The sequence below is a fragment of the Panthera leo genome, chromosome D2 (genome assembly GCF_018350215.1).
Source record: "Panthera leo isolate Ple1 chromosome D2, P.leo_Ple1_pat1.1, whole genome shotgun sequence".
Lineage (NCBI taxonomy): Eukaryota > Metazoa > Chordata > Mammalia > Carnivora > Felidae > Panthera > Panthera leo.
The window spans coordinates 54,909,390-54,934,285 of record NC_056689.1 but is presented as its reverse complement, the minus strand read 5'-3'; the positions used below and the strand labels follow the sequence as shown (position 1 = coordinate 54,934,285).

At 36.7% G+C, this 24,896-nt stretch overlaps 1 protein-coding gene across 6 annotated transcripts in view; it reads right to left on the bottom strand.

Moving 5' to 3' along the window:
• The window catches only part of ZNF518A (zinc finger protein 518A), an 80,083-nt gene that overhangs the window by 28,948 nt on the left and 26,239 nt on the right, over positions 1-24,896 (bottom strand). For 4 of the 6 annotated variants that reach the window (XR_006194324.1, XR_006194322.1, XR_006194323.1 and 1 more), the window contains exons 1-2: positions 11,195-11,567; positions 9,173-9,258 (exon numbers count right to left, since the gene is read on the bottom strand). The gene's annotated coding sequence lies outside the window, so the exon portion shown is untranslated. Of the gene's footprint in view, positions 1-7,500; positions 7,609-9,172; positions 9,259-11,194; positions 11,568-11,747; positions 11,830-24,896 lie in introns of those variants that run through there. The other 2 variants (XM_042907693.1, XM_042907690.1) reach the window with 2 other exon arrangements.

The following is a 24,896-nucleotide window of genomic DNA, read 5'->3' as shown; positions in this document are numbered from 1 at the left end:
AGGCGCCCCTAATACCTATCATATTTTAAACAAGTGAAAGAATAAATTTTGTAGAATATATATATACACACACACACACACACACACACATACACTCACACATATATAATACATATATATATGTGTATGTGTATCTATTTTGTATATATATGTATATATACACATACATATTGTATACATATACACACATAATAAAAGCCAGCTCCCTCCAAATCTTTGTGGCCTAATAAACAACTTAAACAGAAAAGAAAAATAAAGAGTTAAATATGCAGATGTAAGGAAGTACAGATTCAGAAATGTTCAAAATGCGAGAATACATGTGAGCCATGTACCACTCAGGTAGGCTAGTGACACTGATACAATTATGAAGGAGTACAAAATGGAAAAATTAAAATACAGAAGCAGTTCAGGTTCATCTTTTTTTTTTTTTAAAGCTTATTTATTTATTTTGGGAGAGAGAAACAGAGAGCATGAGCAGACAGAGAGCATGAGCAGGGGAGGGGCAGAGAGTGGGGGGAGAAAGAATCCCAAGCAGGCTCCGTACTGTCCGCACAGAGTCCTACACCGGGCTCGATTCCACAAACCTCGAGTTTATGACCTGAGCTGAAATCAAGAGTGGACACTTAACCGACTGAGCCACCAAACACCCCTTAATCTTATTTCTTATTACTGAGATGATGACTGCTCATTATCCATAAGGTACAGTGCCCAATATCTAAGATGCTATCCACTACCTACACATACACTTTTATTTATCTTTGTTCATCCTGCTTCCTCTCACGAGGCTTGTCATCCCCTTCTATCTTCATTCCATACTAGTCAAACTTCTTGTCTAATTCTACCTCCTATAGGCACACGAAACCTTCTGCAATACACACTAATCTCTCCCTTCTCTGCATATCCATTTAAAGTACAGCCATTGTTCACCACTTCATTACACTGCTTTATAGTTACATCATTTCATTTTTTAAGTTTTACCTCCCTTAAAGAGAAGTTCTATTTTATATTTTTCACTTATGCCTCACGAAAGTCAAGGATGATTGGTACACAGGGTCCTAACACACTCCCGACTCATTCTTTTATTTGCAACCCAAATATCTGACTTCCTGTGATTTCAGATTAAATGACTTTATAGCAAATAGCAAACGTTACAGATCACGTAAACTTTTTTTGCTGCAATGGAATTTGATTTAAAACACACACACAAGCTCACGCGCACGTGCACGTTCTCTCTCACATAGTCAGAAATCCCATTTTCAATATGTAGGAATTGGGAGAAAAATCAAAGTAATCTATCCAAAGTGAAATAAAGACCACCAAATTTAGTATGGGAAGGAAAAAGGTTATTTCATCTCTCGTGCCTTTCTTCTTTGTCATTTTGTTGTGGCAGTAACTTAGAGCAGGCAGATTTTACTTAAGATTTTGGAACACATGGTGGGGGGTGGGAATCAAGATTTATGGCTATTCGATTGGGAGAACATGTATCAACATGTAATCCATTTCCCCCCTGCTTCTCAAAACAATATAAACTATTTCATTTTTCTCTGGCTCTATAAAGCACCTGCCTCAAGGACAGAAACAAACTCCACTTCCCAGGCTGCCCCACCATAGTAACATGGCACCGCAATCCATCCAGTTACTCATCCCAGAAATGAAGGAATCATTCTGCGCCTTCTTTCTCTTACTCCCACACTAATCCATAAGCAAGTCCTGTCAATTCTATCTCCAAAATACATCTTGAATTCTCTCCACCTCCACCACCATCTTCTCAGTCCACTGCCATCTATAACTTGGATTAAAATAACCTAACTGGCATTCATGCTTCTCTCTTGCCCACCACCTTCCTGTGAATCCATTCTCCACACAGGAGCAAACGCGATCTTAATATAAAATAGATCACAATGCTCCCTGCTTTAAAATCTACAGTGGCTTCCCAAAGCACTTAAAACAAAATTTAATCTCTGCCAAGACTTACAAGGAGCAGTGACATCTGGTCCTGGACCTCTCTCCTAAACTTCACCTCATACCAATCTCCTCATCTGTAAATGCACTCCAGCAAGCTACCACAGACAGCCTCTCAGTTCCTCAAATACTCCTTTCCTATCTCAGACCTTTGCACCCGCTGTTCCCTGCTTGAATTGAATTGGTCTTCCTCCTAGTTTTCAAATGGCTAGATCTTTCTCATCTTTTAGGTCTCAGCTCAGATGTCATCACCTCAGAAGGGTCTCCCCAACATATAAAGCGTTGCTTCTCAACCAGAAAAATATTATTCTCTATTTAAGCTCCTTGTATTTCTTTTTTATAACACTTTTTTTTCCTCTGGCAATATTTTATATATTTGACAATTTATTTTCTATCTGTCGTTACCACTGAAATAAAAACTGCATAAGTATAAGGAACACATCTGTCATGTTTTTTGCTATACCACCAGCATCTGGCATAGTGTTGGGCATGTAGCTAGCACCAAATCTGTGCCAGTCTTTGTTCTAATTATTGAGAATACAGCAATGAATAAAACAGACAAAAACCCGTCCCCTCATGGACATAACACTCTACTAGCTATTTAGATAATAAACAAGATAAGTAAATTCCTATTACATATGACATGTGTAACATATTCAAAGGTGATAAATACCTATGGTGAAAAAGAGGCAGAATCAGAGTTGCAATTTTAAATATGAAGTCAGGTAGCCCTCATTTGAAAAAGTCTTATTTAAGCCAAGATCTTAAAATGTTGAGGCAGAAAGCATTCCAAGAAAAGAAATAATGAGTGCTAACACCCTGAGTATGGAGCGTCCCTAGCATGTTCAGAGAATAGCAAGGTCGGTAGGCCTAGAACAAGAAAACAGCACAGGGAAGAAAGCAGTAGATGAGGTCAAAGAAGTGATGAGGGAACTGACACAAGGCCTGAGGGATACTACAAGGACTTTGGTTTTACTATAAACAAGATGAGAAGCTACTGGAACATTTGGGATAAAGAAGTAACATAAGCTGAATTATTTTTTAGAGATCACTTTGGCTACAATGTTAAGAACAAAGTATTTGGGAAGGAAGTAAGAGTGAAAGCAAGAAGACCACTTTGGAGATAATTACAACATCCAGGTCAGAGATGATGGTAGCTTGGTGGAGAGAATGTGATATGGTTAGGCCGTGGATATGCTGTGAAGATAGAGCCAAAGGATATGCTGACAGACTCCGTTTGGTCTGTGAGAAAGAGACATGTCAAGGATAACTCCAAAAGTTCCAACTTCAGCAAATGAAGAAATGAATTGCTATTTATTAATACAGAAAAGACAGAGTGGGAACAATAAGTATAGAATATATATCAAGAGTTCAGTTTTAGTGGAATTTCAGGTATCTAGCTGACAGCCAAGCGGAAATGTGGATGTGTAGCTGAATACAGAATATGGAGGTCTGGATGTAAGATAAAATTTTGGGAATCACTGGTGCGTGTATATATTTATGTATATAGAATTGAATGAAATCACCAAGGGGTAAGTACACAAAGAGAGAAGTCCAAGGCCTGAGCCTCAAGATGCTACAACATTTAGAGGAAAAAGAGGAGAAAGAACCAGCTGGTAAGGATGAAAGGAATGACCAATGAGGTAAGTAAAGAGAGTGGTGTCCTGAAAGCAAAGTGAACAATGTGTTTCCAGGATCAGGTATTGATCAACTCTCTCAAGTAAGATGAGGACTGAGAATTGACCACTGGACTTAATGTCAAGACCATTGGTGACACTGATAGAATGGTTTCAGTGGGGTTATATAGAAGGGCTGACTAGCATGGATTTAGGAGAAAATGGGAGGGAAAAAAGGGAGATATAGATGCAGTACAGATAACTTTTTTTTTTAATGTTTATTTATTTTGACAGAGAGAGAGCACGCTCAATCAGGGGAGGGGCAGAAAGAGAGGGAGAATCCCCAGCAGGCTCCACATCACCAGCAGAGACATGTTAACAATAATTCATGGGTTTAATCTCACAAACTGTGAGATTATGACTCGAGCTGAAATCAAGTCAGACGCCCAACCAGCTGAGCCCCCCAGGTGCCCCCTTTTAAGGAGTTTTACTATAAAAGGGAGACAACCCTTTTAAGGAGTTTTACTATAAAAGGCCAAGAGACAAAGGAACTGAAATGGAGTTATTTTTTGTTTGTTTTTTTAAACTGGGAGAAATTATAGTATAATTACGTGCTTATGAAAATGATATAACAAAAAGATAAAAAGTGATGATGAAGGAAAAAAAGTGAACAAGTAGGAGAGGTAAACTTAGAAAATAATAAAGATAACTGATCCATAGTTACTAGAAAGGAGGATAGTGGGGAGATGTGATTATGAGAAGCTGTGGCATAAAATGTCTCATTAAATCTATGACAGGTGGTCCACACCAACACCCTGTGGACCAAATGTGGCCTGCTGCTTTTTGTAAATTAAGTTTCATTAGAACATAGCTACACTTGTTCATTTACATATGGTCTATGGCTGCTATCGTGTTCCAACAGCAGCTGATAGGTGTAGAGATCATACTGCCAACAAAGCCTAAAATATATACTACCTGGCCATTTACAGCAAAAGTTTGCCAACCCTGGTATACAGGAATGTTCCAAATGTTAATTCTCTTGAGTTGAATATCAGCTAACTGGTTATTGAAAAAAGGTGAAGTTAACAACAGCATTTAATGAAAGAATGACACATTAGCCTATACGTCATTCCTAGTATCTGGAGCTCAAAACAATTGTTATGTGAGCAATCAAACATTAATTCCTTATCTCTTTCAGAATGCTTTTACATCTATTGCAACATTAGTTTTGAACTGGCTGTTTCTCTAGAGGAAGGGTATGGTTATGCCACTGTTATTATGGGATCTCTCAAAAAGGGGCAGGTAAGAAGAAAGACACCAATTTTATATATATGTGTATAATATGTATAAAACAGAACAACACCGCAAATTAATGATTGTTTTTAAAAAATTTCCAAGGCAGGGGTGCCTGCATTGCTCAGTCGGTTAAACTTCCAACTTTGGCTCAGGTCATGATCTCACGGTTTGTGGGTTTGAGCCCCGCATAGGGCTCTGTGCTGACAGCTCAGAGCCTGGAGCCTGCTTCAGATTCTGTCTCTCCCTCTCTCTCTGCCCCACGCACGCTCACTCTTTCTATCTCAAAAATGAATGTTAAAAAAAATTTTTTTAAATAAAAATAAAAAATTTCCAAGGCGGAAAATATAACAAGATGTTTTCCACAACAAGTAAATTTACATCACTTGATTACACTTATTTTGCACTTTAGCATCACAAAAATGGCATCAAAGAAATATAAACATTTTATTCAAAGCAATCCCCACCTTAACAGAAAATAAAATTTGTTTGGCTTTCGAAATGCCTCATACATGGATTTACCTAAAATAGTCAACCTTATTATCACTACCTCTCATTTCCCCAAAATACAAACCGTTACAGTCAAACCAATCTCCTCCCTATCTTGGATCAGTTCTTAGTCATTTTCAACTCCATCCTTTCCTCAATTATTCTGTGCCTATCAAAATGACTCATCAGTTAAAACCTATTTGCACTCATACATCCTTCAAGAAACCTTCTAACCCTCACTAATTTCCTTTCTATCAGAACTCAGATTTAATATCCAGACTACATGAATGTATATGCATTTACCTGCTGTTTGTGTCATTTCATACACATTAATCTGGATTCCTTAACTAAACTGTAAGCACTTTGAAGGCAAACAATTCCTTTTATTCTTTCATATTACTAAAATGCTGAGCACAGCACTGATTATTCTCAACACACTCTTGTTGACCTGTGTAACCTAAGTATATAAAAATGTGCTACATTAAAGGAAGTCCATCATCCTCAGCAAGTAGGTATAATCCTTGACTATCCAGGCAGCTGCACATACTTGTACATAGTAGACACTCAACAAATGTTTGTAGGTTGAATGAAAGACTAAATGTATACATGAATGATGAATGAATAATGGGCATTCTTCATAAGGTGGAAGAAAAGGGCAAACTGTAGATGGACGTGGTCAACTTGAAGCTATAGATCTTAAATTCATAAGGACCAAATATTCATCAGAACATTTTCTGCTGCAATCCAATTCAAACTAATTTATATACAAAATTTTGGCTCATGGGACTGGAAAGGACACCAGGGTAGCTGACAGAATCAAAAGAAAACCATAGATATCTCATACCACAGTCCCTGGAACTGAAATTGGCATGCTACCTCAACCTATCTCCCATTTATTTATGGTTTCACTTTCTCCTACTACAGATGGGGTTCTTATACATGTGGGAAAGAATGCACTAACACCCTACTACTAACACCCAGATTAATAAGAGTTCATCTGAATTAATTAATAAGAATCCTAACACCCAGATTAATAACTTCAGAAAAAAGGGAGCATCTTTCTCCTAGCATTCATACATCAATGTCAAAGGATTCTAATTGGCTCTGCTGGATCAATACACAATCACTGTTGCAATAGGGATGACTAGGTTTGGGTTATAAGAGTATACGACTGGCAGGCAGCCTATCAACCACACATGATAGGTGAAGAGATGATTCCCCAAACGAAGAGATACGGAGTTGAGCAAATTAGCATACAGCTGACCCTAGAACAGCACAGCTTTGAACTGCACAGGTCCACTTATGCACAGATTTTTTTCAATACAGTACTACAAATATATATTTCTCTTCCTTATGATTTTCTTAACAACACTCTCTGTTCCCTAGCTTACTTTATCCTCATTTATTTTAAGAACACAGCCTCTAACACATATACAAAGTATGTGTTATTCAACTGTTCATGCTATCAGTAAGGCTTCCAATCAACAGAAGGCTTATAGCAGTTAAATTTTAGGGGAGTCACAAGAATACACACAGATTTCCAACTGCATGGAATTGGAAATCTACCTACCCCCACATTGTTCATGGTCAATAAAAACATATACATGTCTAATTTTTTTCTACCAGCTATAACCTCTAACAACCCAATTTTAATTAGGAATTGGTGATGATTTTACCACATTTTGCACTTACTAGACTTTCCACAAAGCCAATATTTGTTTTTGGCTATTACCACTTCTTAAAATAAGACCCATGTGAGACCTACTTAATTATCCTAAGCTTCAAGTCATGCAACTTAATTCTGATATTCTGATACCTATTTCATGCAGTCATACCGATCACGATTTTAAAATTTAGTCAGGGACACATGGATGGCTCAGTCAGTGAAATGCCTGACTCTTGGTTTTGGCTCAGGTCATGATCTCATGGTTCATGGGTTCGAGTCCCACATCAGGCTCCTTGCGAAGGTGCGGAGTCTGTTTGGGATTCTCTCTCTCTCCCTCTCTGCCTGCCCCCTTCCCTGTTTGCACTCTCTCTCTCTCTCTCTCTCTCTCTCTCTCTCTCACGTGCTCTCTCAAAATTAGGAAGTAAACTTAAAAAAATAAAAAGTAAATTTAAAATTTAGTCAGACTCTGCTCACAATTTTTCAAGATGGAATAATCCAAATCATTTTGGTAAGTCATCATACAGCAGCCTCTTGTTTACTTCATTACATTTCAAGTTCTCACTCTTCATTGTGTAACTTCTTCTGAGAATTTTGGATCAAACACAGTAAAGAAAATTCTTAGCACTCAGCATTTACTTTATTCAGAAAACAACACAGTACCCATGCAAACCTAATTCAGTTAGAGGTCAAACAATTGTTATGTAGGAAGAAATTACACATATAAATGAACATAAATAATAACCTGGTATCTAAGCTTTGTTGCTTTGTACTCACTGTAGTTGTTAGATATTAACTTCTAATAAAATAAAACATTCCTGGGGCGCCTGGGTGGCTCAGTCGGTTAAGCGTCCGACTTCGGCTCAGGTCATGATCTCACGGTCCGTGGGTTCGAGCCCCGCATCGGGCTCTGTGCTGACCGCTCAGAGCCTGGAGCCCATTTCAGATTCTGTGTCTCCCTCTCTCTCTGCCCCTCCCCTGTTCATGCTCTGTCTCTCTCTGTCTCAAAAATAAATAAACGTTAAAAAATAAATAAATAAATAAAAATAAAATAAATAAAACATTCCTGCCTTTGTGAAAAATGACCCTGAAAAGAAAACCATCTGCTAGTAAAACTCATGGCAAAACATGGTTATGATTAGTAAAGTAATAATTTAAGTTGGTATAATCCTCTTCCACTTTTTTAGTAGTTATATACATAATCTTATTTTTTTTTAATGTTTATTTATTTTTGAGAGAGGGAGAGAGAGTGAGCAGGGGAAGGGCAGAGAGAGATCTGAAGCAGGCTCCAGGCTCTGAGCTGTCAGCACAGAGCCTGACATAGGGCTCAAACTCGTGAACCGTGAGATCATGACCTGAGCTGAAGTTGGGCACTATACCAACTAAGCCACCCGGGTGTCCCGTACATAATCTCATTTCTAATTTAGAGTTATATTTATGGGTATACTTACTGCATTTGGTGAGGGGAATTATAATACTGTGGTATCCCAGTACCTACCCAAAACAAACAGCAAGAGAAACTGTGCTTCCACGGTAGATAAACTGTATTTTTGTACAAGGGTACAATATTTTCCACTGAGTTTGCAAAGCTTTATTTACAATACCATGGATTCGATGGCAGATTTTCCCCCTTCTTTTTGTTCACACCAGGATATTCAGATGATTGCCTTCAGGAAACAAGTCCTAACTCCACAGTGATTCCCAAATACCTTTCCTGATTCATAATGTCGATGCCATTAATCATGATATAAATATCGGGTTTTTGTTTTTTTTTTTAGGAGCATTACTTTACACTTACCAGAGCAAAACACAAACACTCTTCTGGTCATTTATAAAACTTCAAAACATCTTCCTACCATATATGTCTCCATCATTCATTACCCAAAAGCCCTTAATGTTGTCTTTATGTTTAGAAAAATACAGCTTAAATTATCTTTAGATTTCTAATGAAATGTTAAATAACAAACTAGGAAACCAAAACTACCTTTTCTGCCAACATTAAAAGGAAACCTGTATTTTTTATTTAAGCCAAACATAAAACTATAACTTATGAAAACTCGTAACTCTTTTATTTTTTTGTACCATATCAAAACATATTAACTTACTGCTTAATAGACTACATACTGTAATACTTCAATCTTTACCATACCTCCTTCTTCAAGGAACAAAAGGCACGCAATTTAATGCTTGGACAAAGCCACAATCAGGAACAGTGGTCAAAAGAAGAGACGATATCTGGAAATGAAGACCAAGAGTTTAAAACTGACTGCATAAACTGTTAGTAAAATGTTTTTTATACTCGTGATTCAATTATGCTTCATATTCAACTTATGTGTTTAAATTTGAAAGGAACAAAAAAACCTCTCTGCCCTTAGGCAAATAACCCATCATTGCTACTCCGTGATAACATCATAAATTTATAAAAATCAGAAAACTCAAAGCTTAGAAGGGAGCTCAGACTCCATCCAATTCATTTATTACAAGATCAGGAAAATGAATCTTGCCCAAAATCACAATCTTAGAACAATCTAGATCTGATTCCACCCCAGATATCCTACTACCAAAATACTACCTTTTAATACTCATTGTGCTAGTATCCCATGTATATTGCTGACCATGTAAAGTCAATACCCCATGTAGAACTGAAACATTCATAGCCTCTACACACCTGGGATCAGATAATTAATAAAAACTTCAACTTTATTACAATTCTTTTCTTCTGCTTATATAGTGCTTTATCACAAAACTTTTAGTAGAGTACCCAAAGGAACTGGGCAAAAAAACCCTCAAGTCTTTTATCATCAAAAAAAAAAGTTGTATTAAGTGATCTAAAGCAAACATTGCTTCAGTAAGACCAATTCCAAACAGAAAAGTAAACAATAAAAGTACATTAAATGACGTGTTTAAAGTATGTTTTAAAGTCAAATTGTGTATTTATGCTAAAATATATCCTCTGGAATGCTTCAAGATATAAAAACTTGGGACCGCAACATACTATTACCAGAGAATAGGATAGGATTTTAAGTGTGATGATAAAAAAAATCTCAACCATTTAAAAGCTCATACATTATCAATGCACATAGTAGATATTCATCATGGTTGTTGATCCTTTTACCCTTCCATAAAACCATATCTAAAACGTTTTGAATTGGTATTTATACTTACTTTCACTGCAAAAAATAAAGAAAAATTTGGATGTGCAATATAGGTTAGATACTTTTATTTTATCCCTCCCTTCCCTTTTGTTAACAATTTTCTAAACCTGGGGATCATCTTATTTATGAGAATTTTAACAAAAATAACGGGGTCTACTACGCTTACCATACTCATGAAATGCTAACGCCTGAAAAATGTTAATACAATGCAATGCCTTTCTTCATGAATATCAGAAACATATAGTTTTGCTGAAAGATAATCCATTTCTACGGATTTGCAGTTAAAAGAGGTCAGGGTATTCCATTGCATCGATTTAAGTGGTTTCTATCTGTTCAACCTGAGGATACTAATTTTAGAGTACACTCAAATCCGATCCCTTACTGCATAAAAAAGAAAAAAGAAAAAAAAAAAAAACAGTAAACTAGGCCTAACACACAGACGCTCTAGTTAATGAAATTCCTACCCTGATGTACAGTTTGGCGTCTTGTTTCACCATTGCTACAGCCACACAAAGTTCAAGCATTCTTACGAATTCCTTAACTATTGACTTATTTTATTTTTCTGGTGTTTTTTTTTAGACTTTTGATATCCAAACATACTAAACGAATGTTTTCACTAAAATAGATCACAAACACTAAACGCCCCAAATTTAAACCTAAAAAGAAAACTGAGCCTAAACTTTTGTATTCTGAACCTTAAAGCTACCACATCTGTTTTGTTGCTCTTCCTAAGTTACAACATTTTACCTCATATACATTCACCCTACATATATTCCATTACCATATCCATCTAGGAAGAGACTGTCTACTTGACAATGAGGACACCATGTTAAGAATAGACTCAAAATGGACCCTACAAGTGAGAAAGCCAGTTACAAAGAAATCCATCTGCCACTGGGTGTGGTTGGGGTCTGCAAGGAAGGGCGCCTTTGGCCAACTCTGGAGGAGAGAGCGCGCGCCAGAGAGCTGTGCGTATCTGCAAGAAAAGACCTCCAATGACCACAAACTGGACCCACAATGGGGACGCCGTCGAGTCGGGCTGCCGTGGGCCTGCGAATCTACAGCTCGAGGGGTGCAGCCGCAGGACTGCCCATGCTGTCTCCACCAGCCCCGGAACGCTCCGAGTGGGTGCTTCGAGCGCCGCGCGCCCCGCTCCGTCCCAAACACCGCGCCCGATCCGCCCCTTCCTCCGGGGTTCGGCTCCCCTCGGGCGCGCGGAGGCACACTGTCGCCGCGCTCCCGCTCCAGCTCCTAAGCTGTGGGAGAGTGTGGAGTTCAAAGAGCCCGAACGTAGTGCAAACCCAGCTAAGGAACAGAAGGCTAGCTCTAGCAGCCTGCAGGAGCGCCGGGTAAAAGAGCCCACTTCTCTAGAAAAACTTTGCGGCAAGTTAGGCGGAAGCGCTGAATAGCCGGGACTATTTAGCAGGCGCTTCCTATCACGAGAGGCGGATCCCTGAGCCGGTTCAGGGGACCCTGACACCCCCACAAACTCGCACTTTGCCCCCTGGCTGGCCATCTAGAAGTCCCGGCATCCTAACAAGTCTGAGCGGCCCCGTTCATAGGGAATACCTGTCGTGGTCCCCATTGCCTGCGAGTCCCCGATGGCGGCCATTACGCTTCCATCCGGGTATTGCCGAAAAGCCGATCGCGGCGCTACCGGTAGCGCACGCTGCGGCGGAGGGATCCGCCGGGCAGTACCTGAAGCGAGCGGAAGAGGACGGAGGCCGGCAGGGTTCGCGCCTTAGCCTGGCGAGACTAGGCCATTGAGCTGGACTTGCCGCTGACCTCTCAAATTAGCGCGCTTCCCCGATGCCTGCCACGCCAGTGACTCACCCTCCCACTGTGTTCTCCAGCAGCTGCAGAGATCCTACTGCCCATGTTGGGGTAGACAAACCTCTACTCTATGCTCTTCAGAGTAGACACCAGAAGCAGGAACTGTGGTCTTGGCAAGCCCTTACTAACTGGGAATGGTCTCAACCCTGAGATTTTAATCATTTCCGGCTTTGCAAATGGCGTCTCCTCCTCGTTGCTTTTGACTCCCAGGTTTTAGCAGCCATTGCAGCCCACGTCAATGAAGGAAGCTGCCCAAGACCCTCAGGAAGACATACTGAACTCCAAACGTGCACATATATAATAATTGATCTGAAAACTGTCGTTACAACAAGGGAGATTTCATTCCCATCAAAGGAATCCTTCCACAACATCACACAACTGAGCTGGACAAAGAGGCCAATTAATATTATGATTGGGTTTCTCCCAAAGGCCGGAATGGCTCCCCTTGTCTCTTGTAGAGCATTTCTGAAAGCCAACCTATTAATTTCACTTTTTACATATTATAAACTTACATATATATACCTTCATATATATATATATATATATATATACACATACATATATATATATACATACATATATATGTATATATATATAGCAAAAACTAAAAAAATCTGGGGCAGAGGTATACATCAAAATATTAATATTAAAAGTGAAACTGCAATCGAGTTGTCTTCGTTGAAAAAAAAATTAATGTTTATCATAAACATTTTTTATTGTCTTAGAGTATGCTTTGAAAATGTCAACCTGTAGCCAGACACAAGATTTTCTGCATCCTTTAATAAAAAGCACACTGAGGAATCCTCCTTGTCCTTAAGGAAATTTCTTATCACTGGGTCTATTGGTCTGCACGATGCCTCCTGGAAAATGCAAATGAGCAGTAATCCACCTTAGATGTACTTATATATCTTGTACTCATATGCCTGTATAAAATACACAAGGAGAAATCTTCTATAAATACCAAAAGGGAGGCCCTTATCAGATAGAGAACATGTTTACAAAATGGATTTTATTTTGCATTAAACATCATCCCCCTCTCTCTGGTCTTCATTTGCATGCAAGTCACACAGGCATACATATCACAGAGTAAAGAAAGGATCAGGAGTTTTTATTTTTAATAGCAAAAAAGATGATAGCTGGGAATATGATAGAGTTGTTTGTTTTGTGTTTTGATGTAATTGTTGTTTTTTTGTTTTTCAAATTAAGAAATTGCACCCCTCTCCTCCACAGTATTTGCATTATTAACTTCATTTTTGCTTATACATATATGTTCATCTGAAAACATTGCAAACCTGTATATATGATACGGAAGAACTGGAATATGTGTAAGTTTTTTTTTTTTTTTTTTTTTAAGTAAATAAGGTATCATTCAACCACAAACTTCTCTCTTCCCTTTTTTGTCATCCATATCATACAACCTCCACCCACTTTCTTGCCCACTTTTTGGATTTTGAACATTGGGTTAGCACAGAAAAAAAAGAGTAAAACGGAAAGGAAGGAAAGAAGATGTTAAAAGAGAGAGAAAGAAAGAATACAAAGCAGAGACAATGGAATCATAGTTTAAAAAAATATTTTGTAGTTGAGAAGGATAGTTATTGGGGATAGAGTTAATTTAATGCTGTAAATTGTGGATTCCTCTGAACACCTCAATCTGCTATTTACTAGCTGAGGGCACTTAATCTCTGAGTTGCACAGAATTATGCAATACATAACAGTTGGTAGATTGAAGACAGAAATCAACTCCATGGCGCCCACAGTACCCATGGTAGAAGTGATGATGGAGGTGATAGCCACAAAGTTTCCATCTTGATTACAAACCTCTTTCTCCTTTTAAATATATAAATAATGGTGATTGTGTCAGGAAGCAGATCACTTCAAGACAGTGAAATTTTCTCCTAAAAAATAGTATACAAGTGGGAATTACATTTCACTTTAGGGATTCACACCTCTAAATCATAGGTAATGCCATATTGTAATAAAATTACAACAAGCCTATATATACATATATTTACATAAATATATACAGTATATTTACAAAAACAGCATGCTTTTAGTTGTAGATAGCTTGGTATGTCATAAGTATTGTATAATATTATATAAAGGATAGCTGTTACAATTGTAACTAAAGAATTAAATAATATTTAAAGAGTAAGAGTCTGAAAAAGGCTCTCTCCTTTTTGCTGATCTCTCAAGTCCAGACTCCCTACTTCCAATAATATAATCAAGTACAACCAAAATTGGAAAAATAAAGATGCCAAGAACCTGGTAATCTAGCTTAAAATGGTCCCACTCTCTGGTCAAGAATACCATAGGTTGATTACTATCTTCAAGCCATCAAACAAGTGTTAGTTGAGTTGAGCCAAAGTCCTCTGCATGGTTGTTCTTTAATATTCATTCTGCAGATATGTTCTTGAACCCCTTACCATGCGCTAGAAACTGTGCTTCTAATAAATAAGACGTGATCTCTCAAGGAGTAACTCGTTCAGTAGGAGATTCTTAATATCTAAAAGATTTAATGATTCAACAGAACAATTCCAAAACTGGGATTTCAAATATAACAGGTGATAATATTTTTAGGATAGGTATCCCTGCCAGTTTCCTCTCAACTCATATTTCCTAGATGATTATGACTTTAGATATGCTGCTATTTTTATTAAATTGTTACTAAAGATATAGTCACTCTTTCTTAGTTCTTTCAGTGGATACTATCTTCATCAATGAAGAACATTAAACTATATAAACTATACTGGCCTTACCGAAATATTTTAGGGTATTTCTCCTTATCCCCAATCACATCAAATTCTTTCTAAGAATCCCTGTATCCTGCGGGCAAGAGAGCAGGTGGCACAGATAATTCAAGTCCTTAGAGGAATAAAAAGAGGAAATGTAATGCTTGTTAATTATATTTCTTTTAAGAAAACAAATCTGGTACACATATATGTTATATATGCTATTTTGTATATACTTTCATAAGTATAGTACATTTCATTATTTGATGTTTTAAAAGAGTAAAGAAGTATAAGGCTTTTTTTGGAGTGTGTGTGTGTGCATGCTGTTTGGTAGAGATTAAATACTATGTAAGTTGATTTGATTGCTTTGGAAAGTTTTTTTAAGGGTAACTCTAATTTCTGTGAGACCTGTGACACCGGACCATGTTAACATCAATAAATTACACTTAAGAACTTGTAAGAGTAAATCATCTGACTCATTACTCTAAAATTTCCAAGTTGCATCCACCTGCAAATTTTTCTAACTTCTCCCTTCAAACAAAAACCAAAACCCAGATTTTCTTGTTTTAAATAAACATATTCCTTAATACTACTATATATAGTGCCTCAGTGGTCCTGAAGTTGTATTAACGTTGATGTTTATGTTTTGTTAATGTTGTTTGTTGGGGGAGTGGAAGTTAAGGGGATATGTAAATCTTTGCAGTATATCCTAGAATGCCTGATGAAGTAAATGAGAAACAATTATAAGATGGAAAAAAAAGGGGCGCCTGGGTGGCTCAGTCAGCTGGGCATCCGACTTCAGTTCAGGTCATGATCTCACGGTCTGTGGGTTCAAGCCCCACGTTGGGCTCTGTGCTGACAGCTCAGAGCCTGGAGCCTGCTTCAGATTCTGTGTCTCCCTCTCTCTCTGTCCCTCCCCTGCTCATGCTCTGTCTCTCTCTGTCTCAAAAATAAATAAAAACATTAAAAAAAATTTTTTTTTAAAGATGGAAAAAAAAAACAGTAACTCATTTAAATTAGCTTTACATGCCTTGTTTCTATTGATATCAGGACTCTCCAAGGCAGTGAGGTAATCCTGGAGAGCCAGGATAGAGTAGGAGTAAAGAGTATAATGCAGCAATAGGAAAAGCATAACTTGTTTAAGAGGAAAGTATTAAATGCAAGGAAGAAGGAAAAGCTCTATTTGAAAACGTTATAGATATATATGGAAAGGTATCAATTGGAAGCTGAAAACACAGAAGACAGCATGGAGATGAATATACAAAAACAGAGCCAGGATTGATATAAGAATAGATTCAGAATGCCTCAGACAGATGGAGGAGATAGATGACACTATCACAATATAAATTACAAAAGTGGCCCAGAGTTCAATAAATATTTCAGAACGTCTTCCTAGTGCCAGAGGATACAAATACCTGCCTCTGTCCTCAGGCATAAGGTTGAATAGAGGGATCATATAATTCAGTTTTCCCCCAAAAAAGCCCTCATTTATACCTGTTTTCCCTAGCTCTTACATTTTCAGTCAAAAATATCTCAATTTAGTGATAACTGAATCATCACTGTAGCGATAAAGGAAAACTGATAGAAATCTTATCTGTTAAGAGCAAATCATCTCAGAAATGTTTGACTTGCCTTGCTGTTGTTCAGAGAAACTAAATAATTCTTTAATAGTAGGAAAGAAAGGCAATAACAAGAATTATTGTGGTGAACTGAAGGCTCATCAACAAAAAGGAAAAAGTTGCTCATGATGTAATGGGCTGAGTGGGTGGGCAACAGTGTTCAGCAGTGGTTTTGGGCATGTGGTCTCTCAACTCTGGGGTTCTTTCTTTCCTCTCATATTAATTCACATACCAAGGGACACACACCAATGGGCACACGTTAACTAGGGCTCAGTTTTTTCATCCGACCCAAACACGTATCACCTGAAAGAGGAACTCAAGCTCCCAAGACTCATAAGAAAAATTAACCAAAAGAAAGGTATAAAACCAAATAACATATACCATCTGAAAAGAATTAAAACAGATTAGACTTTAAAATAAACATGCTTTAAGAGACTCTTAAAAACTGAGAACAAACTGAGGGTTGATGGGGGGTGGGAGGGAGGGGAGGGTGGGAGATGGGTATTGAGGAGAGCACCTTTTGGGATGAGCACTGGGTGTTGTATGGAAACCAATTTGACAATAAATTTCATATATTGAAGAAAAGAAAAGAAAAGAAAAGAAAACTAAGGAAGAAGCCTACCATTAAAAAAAAATAAATTAAAATAAAATAAAATAAACATGCTAACTATATTTAAAGATACTGGGGAAGATAGTATACAAAGCAAGAACAAGGAATCATTGAAAAATGTAGAAATATTAAAAGACAGAAGCAAAAAAGTTCTGTCTTCTCTTATCAGGGAGAAAAATCTCTTCCAAAAACCTTCTTATGTTTCCCTGGCCAAGACTGAGTCCTATATTCCCCTTTAGAACAAAGGGAATGGCAAAGCAAAACAGGGTTGTTGTGATTGATTTAAACCAATCATGATTTATACTCTGGGATTAAGTGAATTGCCACCTGAGAAATAATAGCAGAATTCTATTTATATACTTATAATTGCTTACAGCATTATAGTTCTACATTTTCCAGAGTAAAGTATTTTTAAAGTTGGCATAAAGTGAAGAGAGAAGCTGAAGGAGACCCCATAACAAGCTATTTTTTATTTCATAGATTTCCTAACAGGTGAGGAAACCTGGACCACAACAGAAAAGGAAGACATTATTCTGACAGTTTGGCATTTACCAAGTAAGTCAACTGAAAGTAAGAAATGTGTCCATGGAGAATAGGTCTTCACTTCAACTAATCCTATCACCAAGATGGACAATGTTTCTCAAACTCAAGAAACCAGGGATATGCAAATTGGCTCTCAGAACAAAGGCAAAGATTCAAAAGATTTAAATGAAAAAGAGGCCAATATGAAATTATACCACTGCCTTTTTCCCCTCTGGTGAAATGATAGAATTCAAGAAAAACACTCATAGAGATGAACATTTAGGGTTTTGCCAATAAAACTCTAAGACTCCAAAATAAAGTCCAGTGGTTAATAACCAATCCAGTAAATGTTTAATTAATCACCTCACTTTTACTTATTTTTTAAGTAGGCTCCACACCTGGTGTGGAGCCCTACACAGGGCTTGAACTCAAGACCCTGAGATCAAGAGCTGAGCTGAGATTAAGAGTCAAATGCTTAGCTGACTGAGCCACCCAGGTGTCCCTAATTGCCTCACTTTTAAGTATAAACTTTAAGGAGCCAAGGATAAGCAGAAATTCAAGAAAAGGTTCTAAAAATATATAGATTGTTTTTCGTAAAAAAAACAAAAACAGGAAAGTAACTCTGAAGAAAGAGCATTGATGCAGCAAGGAGAAGAAAGCAAAATAAAACAAAAGCAACTATAATATCCTCAGATAAATAAGAAAAGCTATTGGATCTATGAAAGAATAGAAATACTGTGAAAAGGGGATATCCTGAGGCTAAGAAAGAGCTCTTGAAAATTTAAAGTATACTGTAAAATAGTATAGTTTTGAAAATAAAATTGTGAAAAGTCTCTCCAAAATAGAAAAAAAAGTCAGAATTAAAAAATAGGAAACATAAAAAATTAAAATTCAACATTCAATTAATAGCAGCTCTAGAAATGAAAAAAAAAGAGAAACAAGAAAGAATTATTAAATAAATAATACAAGAAACTTGTCCCAGAACTGAAGGACATAAACTTACATCCTGCATTTACTCACTGAATGCCCACCACAATGACCACACCAAGATATATCATTGTAAAATTCAGGATATAAAAAACCTAAAATCTTTCAGAAAGGAAAAGCGAATCACACGCAAAAGATTGTGAATAAAAATAGAGTCAGATTTCTCAACGAGAGCACAAATAGCTAGACCACAATGGAGTAACACCTCCGAAGTCTAAATACTTAAAAAATGATTTTCCAACACAGGGTTCTATAATCAGTCAAACTATCAATTAAACATGAGAGTGGATTCAAAACATTTTCAGAAAGGGAAATTCTCCCAAATTTACCTCTCTTGTACTCTTTACCAAAAAAGTAATGCTTCTCTAAAATATTGCTTCCTCACAAGAAAGAGGAAGATACAGAAAGTAGGAAATAGGAAACGTAAGTCAGGAGAAAGAACAAGAAAAGCCCAGGAAGACCCAGGAACAAAACAAAATTCTCCATTGGCTCTATAGGGAATTGTGACAGCCCCAATCGTATAGAAGCCCTACAATCTGTAATATAAAATCTTGTTCACCATGGGCTGGATAGGCTGAGAAAAACGGCTTCAAAATAACCAGACAGGGAAGAGAGACAGGAGAGGGGAGGGGAATAACAAACAAAAGATAAACTTCCCACTGAAGTAAATTAAATTCCAAATTGCATAAAGTAATCTAATGCTATGACAGTAATCTATGAAATCAAACTTCAGAATGCAAATTCACTCTGGGGGGAAATAAACTGCCTCAAAAAAGGTAAACGAAGGAATAATGTTATTAAAAAGAAGAGGCAAGGGTCACCTGGGTGGCTCAGTCAGTTAAGTGACCAACTTTGGCTCAGGTCATGATCTCGTGGTTTGTGAGTTCTAGCCCCACATCAGGCTGTCTGTTGTCAGCACAGAGCCTGTCTTGGGTCCTCTGTCTCTCTCTCTCTGCCCCCGGCCCCCACTTGCTCTCTCTCTCCCTCAAAAATAAATAAAAACATTAAAAAAAAAAAAAGAATAAGCAAAGAATTATGAAGCAGGAAGAAATGAAATTCAAATAGATTGAGTTCTTTAAAAAGAATGAATTAGGGATGGCTGGGTGGCTCAGTCGGTTAAGCGTCTGACTTTGGCTCAGGTCATGATCTTGCAGTCCGTGAGTTCGAGCCCCGAGTCAGGCTCTGTACTGACAGCTCAGAGCCTGGACCCTGCTTCAGATTCTCTCTCTCAATCTCTCTCTCTCTCAAAATAATAAATGAGCATTAAAAAATTAAAAATGAATAAATAAATAAAAAGCATCAATTAAAAATACAATTAAACTATCCTGGAATAGCCATTGAAATAATATGTGACAGCCTGGGGAAAGTCTATAGTGGCTATGATAGAAAAGAGAATAAATGTGAAGATAGCACTGAGCAATTTTCCCAAAATGCAGCAAGGGGAGTTAAATACATTAAAATATATGAAAGAGCAGTTAATATACACAGAGATAGATTATCTCCAACACATATCTATTAGAAAAGTACCAGAAGTATGCAAATGTGTTAACGGTAGAAAAGCCGTGTTTGAACTGACAAAAGCTGCCCATTTTTTTGAATTGAAGAAATGTAAGAGTTCTTCATTTTACAATGTACTACAAGCACTCAGTAGGATAAATAAAAAAACATACCTGGGCACACCATAGTGAAATTTAAGAATGTCAAAAGTACAGAGAAAATTGTTTAAAATTTTCAACTACGAAAGACAGATTAATATGAATGACAGACTAATGACAAATTTTTCAATACTATAGTAGATGCCGTAAGACAATAGCTTAACCTTTTGAAGTATTAAGAGACATTGACTATTGGGGTACCTGGGTGGCTCAGTCAGTTGAGTGTCTGACTTTGGCTCAGGTCATGATCTCACAGTTTGTGAGTTCGAGCCTCGCGTCGGGCTCTGTGTTGGCAGCTCAGAGCCCGGAACCTGCTTCGGATTCTGTGTCTCCCTCTCTCTACCCCTTCCCCGTTCATGCTCTGTCTCTCTCTGTCTCTCAAAAATGAATAAACATTAAAAAAAATTATAAAAAAAAAAGAGAGAGACATTGACTATCAACTTAGACTTCATAACCAGGTAAACTATTATAATGAGGGCAAAATAAAGATATTTGCCATCATATGAAGATTGAGTTAATTTACTCCCCATATATCCTCCACAAAAGTACTATTAAAAGAATGAACTTCAACCAGAAGATAAATAAACCTAGGGGAAAGGTATGAGATTTAACAAAAACAGTGAGTTCTGAAACTTACAAAATATGTCTATAAATTAATGAACTCTTTAAAAAAACATTTTATTATCTTTGAAAAAAGTTGAGGCTGGAAATTTATACAATTACAGGATTTGGAGTTAGGCTTGGTATTCAATGAATAAAGTCATGTTATATTCAGAAAATAGAAATACTGAGTAATTACAGATATTATCAGAAAATTTTATACATATACATGTACTTTAAAAATGAAGGGCTACTATTAAAAGAATAGACATATATTCTATAGTTTCCAAACCAAGAGAGGAATCAAAAGGCAGTAAAGGTGTGCAATTCAACATTAAAAAAAAAAGATATGATGGTAAAGGTTGATAAATAGAAAATGCCAAGTACTATGGTAAACAAAAATTAATCTAAGTATATCAATAATCATTTCAATGATCAAGCTTAGATATCGGAAGGTAGATTTTCTGAATACATCACAAAAATAAATACCATCTCTATGGTGTTTACAAGAGAAAACTTAAAGCCATACAGAAAGTTTGAAAGTAAAGGATAGAAAGATACACTAAGAAAATACTAAAGGAAGATAGGTTTAAAATATTAATGAGTCTGAAATAGAATTTAAAGATAGAAGCTATATAGAAATGTAAAAGTAGGGGTGCCTGGGTGGCTCAGTCAGTTAAGCCTCTGACTTCAGCTTAGGTCTTGATCTTGCACTCTGTGAGTTCAAGCCCCACATTGGGCTCTGTGCTGACAGCTCAGAGTCCGGAGCCTGCTTTGGATTCTGTGTCTCCTTCTCTCTCTCTGCCCCTCTGCCCCTCATTCTCTCTCTCTCTCTCTCTCTCTCTCAAAAATAAATAAACATTAAAAAATTTTAAAAAAAATGTAAAAGTATCACTACATATTAATAGTAAAAGGAACAATCCACCAAGAAGGTAACACAATCCTAAACTTATACATAACAAAAGAGGATTGGAATTTATAAATCAAAAGCTAACAATTAAAAGAAAAACATTGAGGAATCCACAATCATAGAGGAAGATTTTAATATATCTCTATTAGAAACTGATGGGTCAAGCAGAAAAAAAAAATTAGTAAGGATACAGATTTGAATAGTGAAATCAGCAAGCTTGGTCTAATTTTACATTCCAGCATTTAAAAGCTAAGAAGAGACAAATGGGGTGTTTACAAAATTTGAACACAATTTAAGACATGAAGAACATCTTAACACATATCCTAGAATCAATACCATACAACCTAATGATTCCAAAATGAGGACAAAATGACACTATAAACAGTATTGCATTTCACTGCACATAATACTGAAATATGGATAGTAGGATGAATATTTTCTTTACAACTTTCAAAATCAATGAAATTTTGAAAACAGGAAAACTAAATATTAAACATACTTCATCTGTTATAAAACAGCATGCAAAACACAATTTTAAAAATTTATTAACATTAAACCTGCCTATCATCTGAATATACATTTTTGAGCAATAACTAATAATAAGCTATTGAAAAATACCGAAACACTACTCCAAAAGGGATAAAAATTTGATTTAAAATGAAAAACAGAAAATGAAGTAACATTTAGTGATTTTTGGAAAGTGAAATCCTAAAAACCATGTGTCATTGGTGACATCATTAGGTTGTAGGTATATTTTGTGTACATTTTTCCAGCTGTTTAAATATCTCTGATTGTACATGAGGATGGGGAAATGGTGAGAAGGTAGTTACAATTCATGTCAAATCTTTTCTTCTATCCTCCTACATGGCCAAATAATTCCATCTCTATTTGATGACTCTGAGACTATATTTTTCATTAGTAGTACTGTTACCATTTTGTTTCCAAGAAAACACTTCCAGTAAGTTTTAATATTTTTTAATTTATCTCAAGTAAATAAGAGTCCACAGAAAATTATCTATATCGATTTTAATGCTGCCCTGTTCATATTCCAGTCATTAAGAAAATTCTTTGACCTGGAGTAATAATCTTAAAATAAAAACTACAGTGATTGTCTTTTCCTTTCTCCTCTGGAGGAATATGGAGATTACACAAACATTTGTTTAATTCAATATCTTAATGCAGCACCTATGTCTGGGAAGAGAGGATTTTTGCAGAGCTAGTGTTTTCACCATAAGCTCCATAGTCACATTTGTAGTAATCGTTGTATTTTGATAGAATCATATTTCAATGGCCAGCTTTTCTAGAAGAAGTACCAACGTTTTCATAAAGTCATATTGAATCTGCCTTCAGAGAAAATAGATTTCGGAATTCAAATGATTTAACATCTTCTGAAACAATGTTTTCGTAAATTATATGTGTAGAGAAGCATCTCCCTGTCCAGTCCTGAAAAATGCTACCTCAATTTCAAAACCATTTTAAAAATATTGCTGATCTGGTGGAAAAGTAAGAAACTCAACTGGAGACCAGGGAAAACATGATTCCCCAGGGATAAGCAAGTAGCAGAGCCAGCAATTGCTGTCAGGGCAAGTGCCATAACATGGCTGCCAAGAACTGGTGTCTTTCTGTAGTCGTTGTCTTAGGAAGAGTGAGTTCATTCAAAATGCTTTCTCTAATACGAAGAAGTAGAAAAATCACAGACGTATAGTGCAATGAATCTTCTCAAAGCAAAAACACCTATATAATCACCACAGATGTAAAAAAAAAAGTCAGTACCCCAGAAACCCCCTCATAGCCTCTCCCAGTCTCTACACACTCTCCCCTACCAAGAACTAATCACTTTCCTGACTTATATTCACCGTAAATTAGCCACCTCATTTTTGAACCTTATATAAATGATATCACACAGTATGATGTGTACTTGTATGAATTTATTCATTCAACATGTCATCCATTTTCTTGCATAGCAAACATACAGTAATTTTTAAATAACTGTGAACTATTACAGTGTCTGAATATATCAAGATATATCTATCCTTCTTGCTGATGGACAGTTAGCTTCCAGTGTGGGATAATCACAAATAACGTTGCTATAAACATTCTTATACATGCCTTTTGCCGCACATATGCACACATTTATGTTAGATATATATGTAGGAGCGGACCCGCTACATCATATGATTGTGTATATATATTTTTTTAAGAGAGGGAGCACAAGCTGAGGAAGGCCAAGGGGAGAGGGAGAGAGAGAATCTCAAGCAGGCTCCACACTAAGCACAGAGACCAACTGGGGGTTGCTTTCACAACCATGAGATCATGACTTGAGCTGAAGTCAAGATTCTGACACTTAACCAACTGAGCTACCCAGGTGCCCCATATATATTTATTTTTAGCACATTTTGCCATATCATCACCAAAGTGATTATACTAATTTGTATTCTGACCAGGAATGTATGAGAGTACTAGTGGTTTCATAGGTACACTAATACTCGTCATTGTGGTTGGATTTGTATTCTACCTTTCATAATGAGTTGAGCACCTTTATATATATATATATATATTGGCTAACTGGATTCTCGTTTGTGAGGTGTCTAAGTCTTTGGCCATTTTTTCCTGTTTAGTTGTATGTCTTATTGGTTTAAAGGAGTTCTTTAGACACAGTATTTTGGATATGAGTTCTTTGTAGATGGAATGTGTCATGAGGATAGTCTCATCCTTCATGGATTGTTTTCAGTCTCCCTTTTCCCACAGCTTTATTGAAGTATAACTGGGATACAAAACTCTACACTCAATTAATGTATATCATTTGGTGAGTTTGGACATAAGTATACACTCATGTTACTATCTTCACAATCAAAGTAATAAACATATCCATAACCTTAAAAGGTCTCTCTGTGTTTCTTTTGTGGTTTGTTTTGTTTTGTTGTAAGAACATTTCATATGAAATCCACTCCCAACAAATTTTTAATATCGTCCTGTTAACTATAGGCACTATGTTGTACAGCAGATCTCTGGAATTTACACATCTTGAAGAACTGTAACTTTATACTCCTTGAACAATTCCCCTCAACCCATGGTAACCACCATTCTACTCTCTGCTTCTATATGTTTGACTGTTTTAGATGTCTCACATATGAGGAACCATGCAGTATTTATCCTTCTTTGACTGATTTATTTTACTCAGCATAATGACTTTCAGGTTCATTCATGTTGTTACAAACGGTAGGATTTCCTTTAGTGCTATCTTTTGATGAAC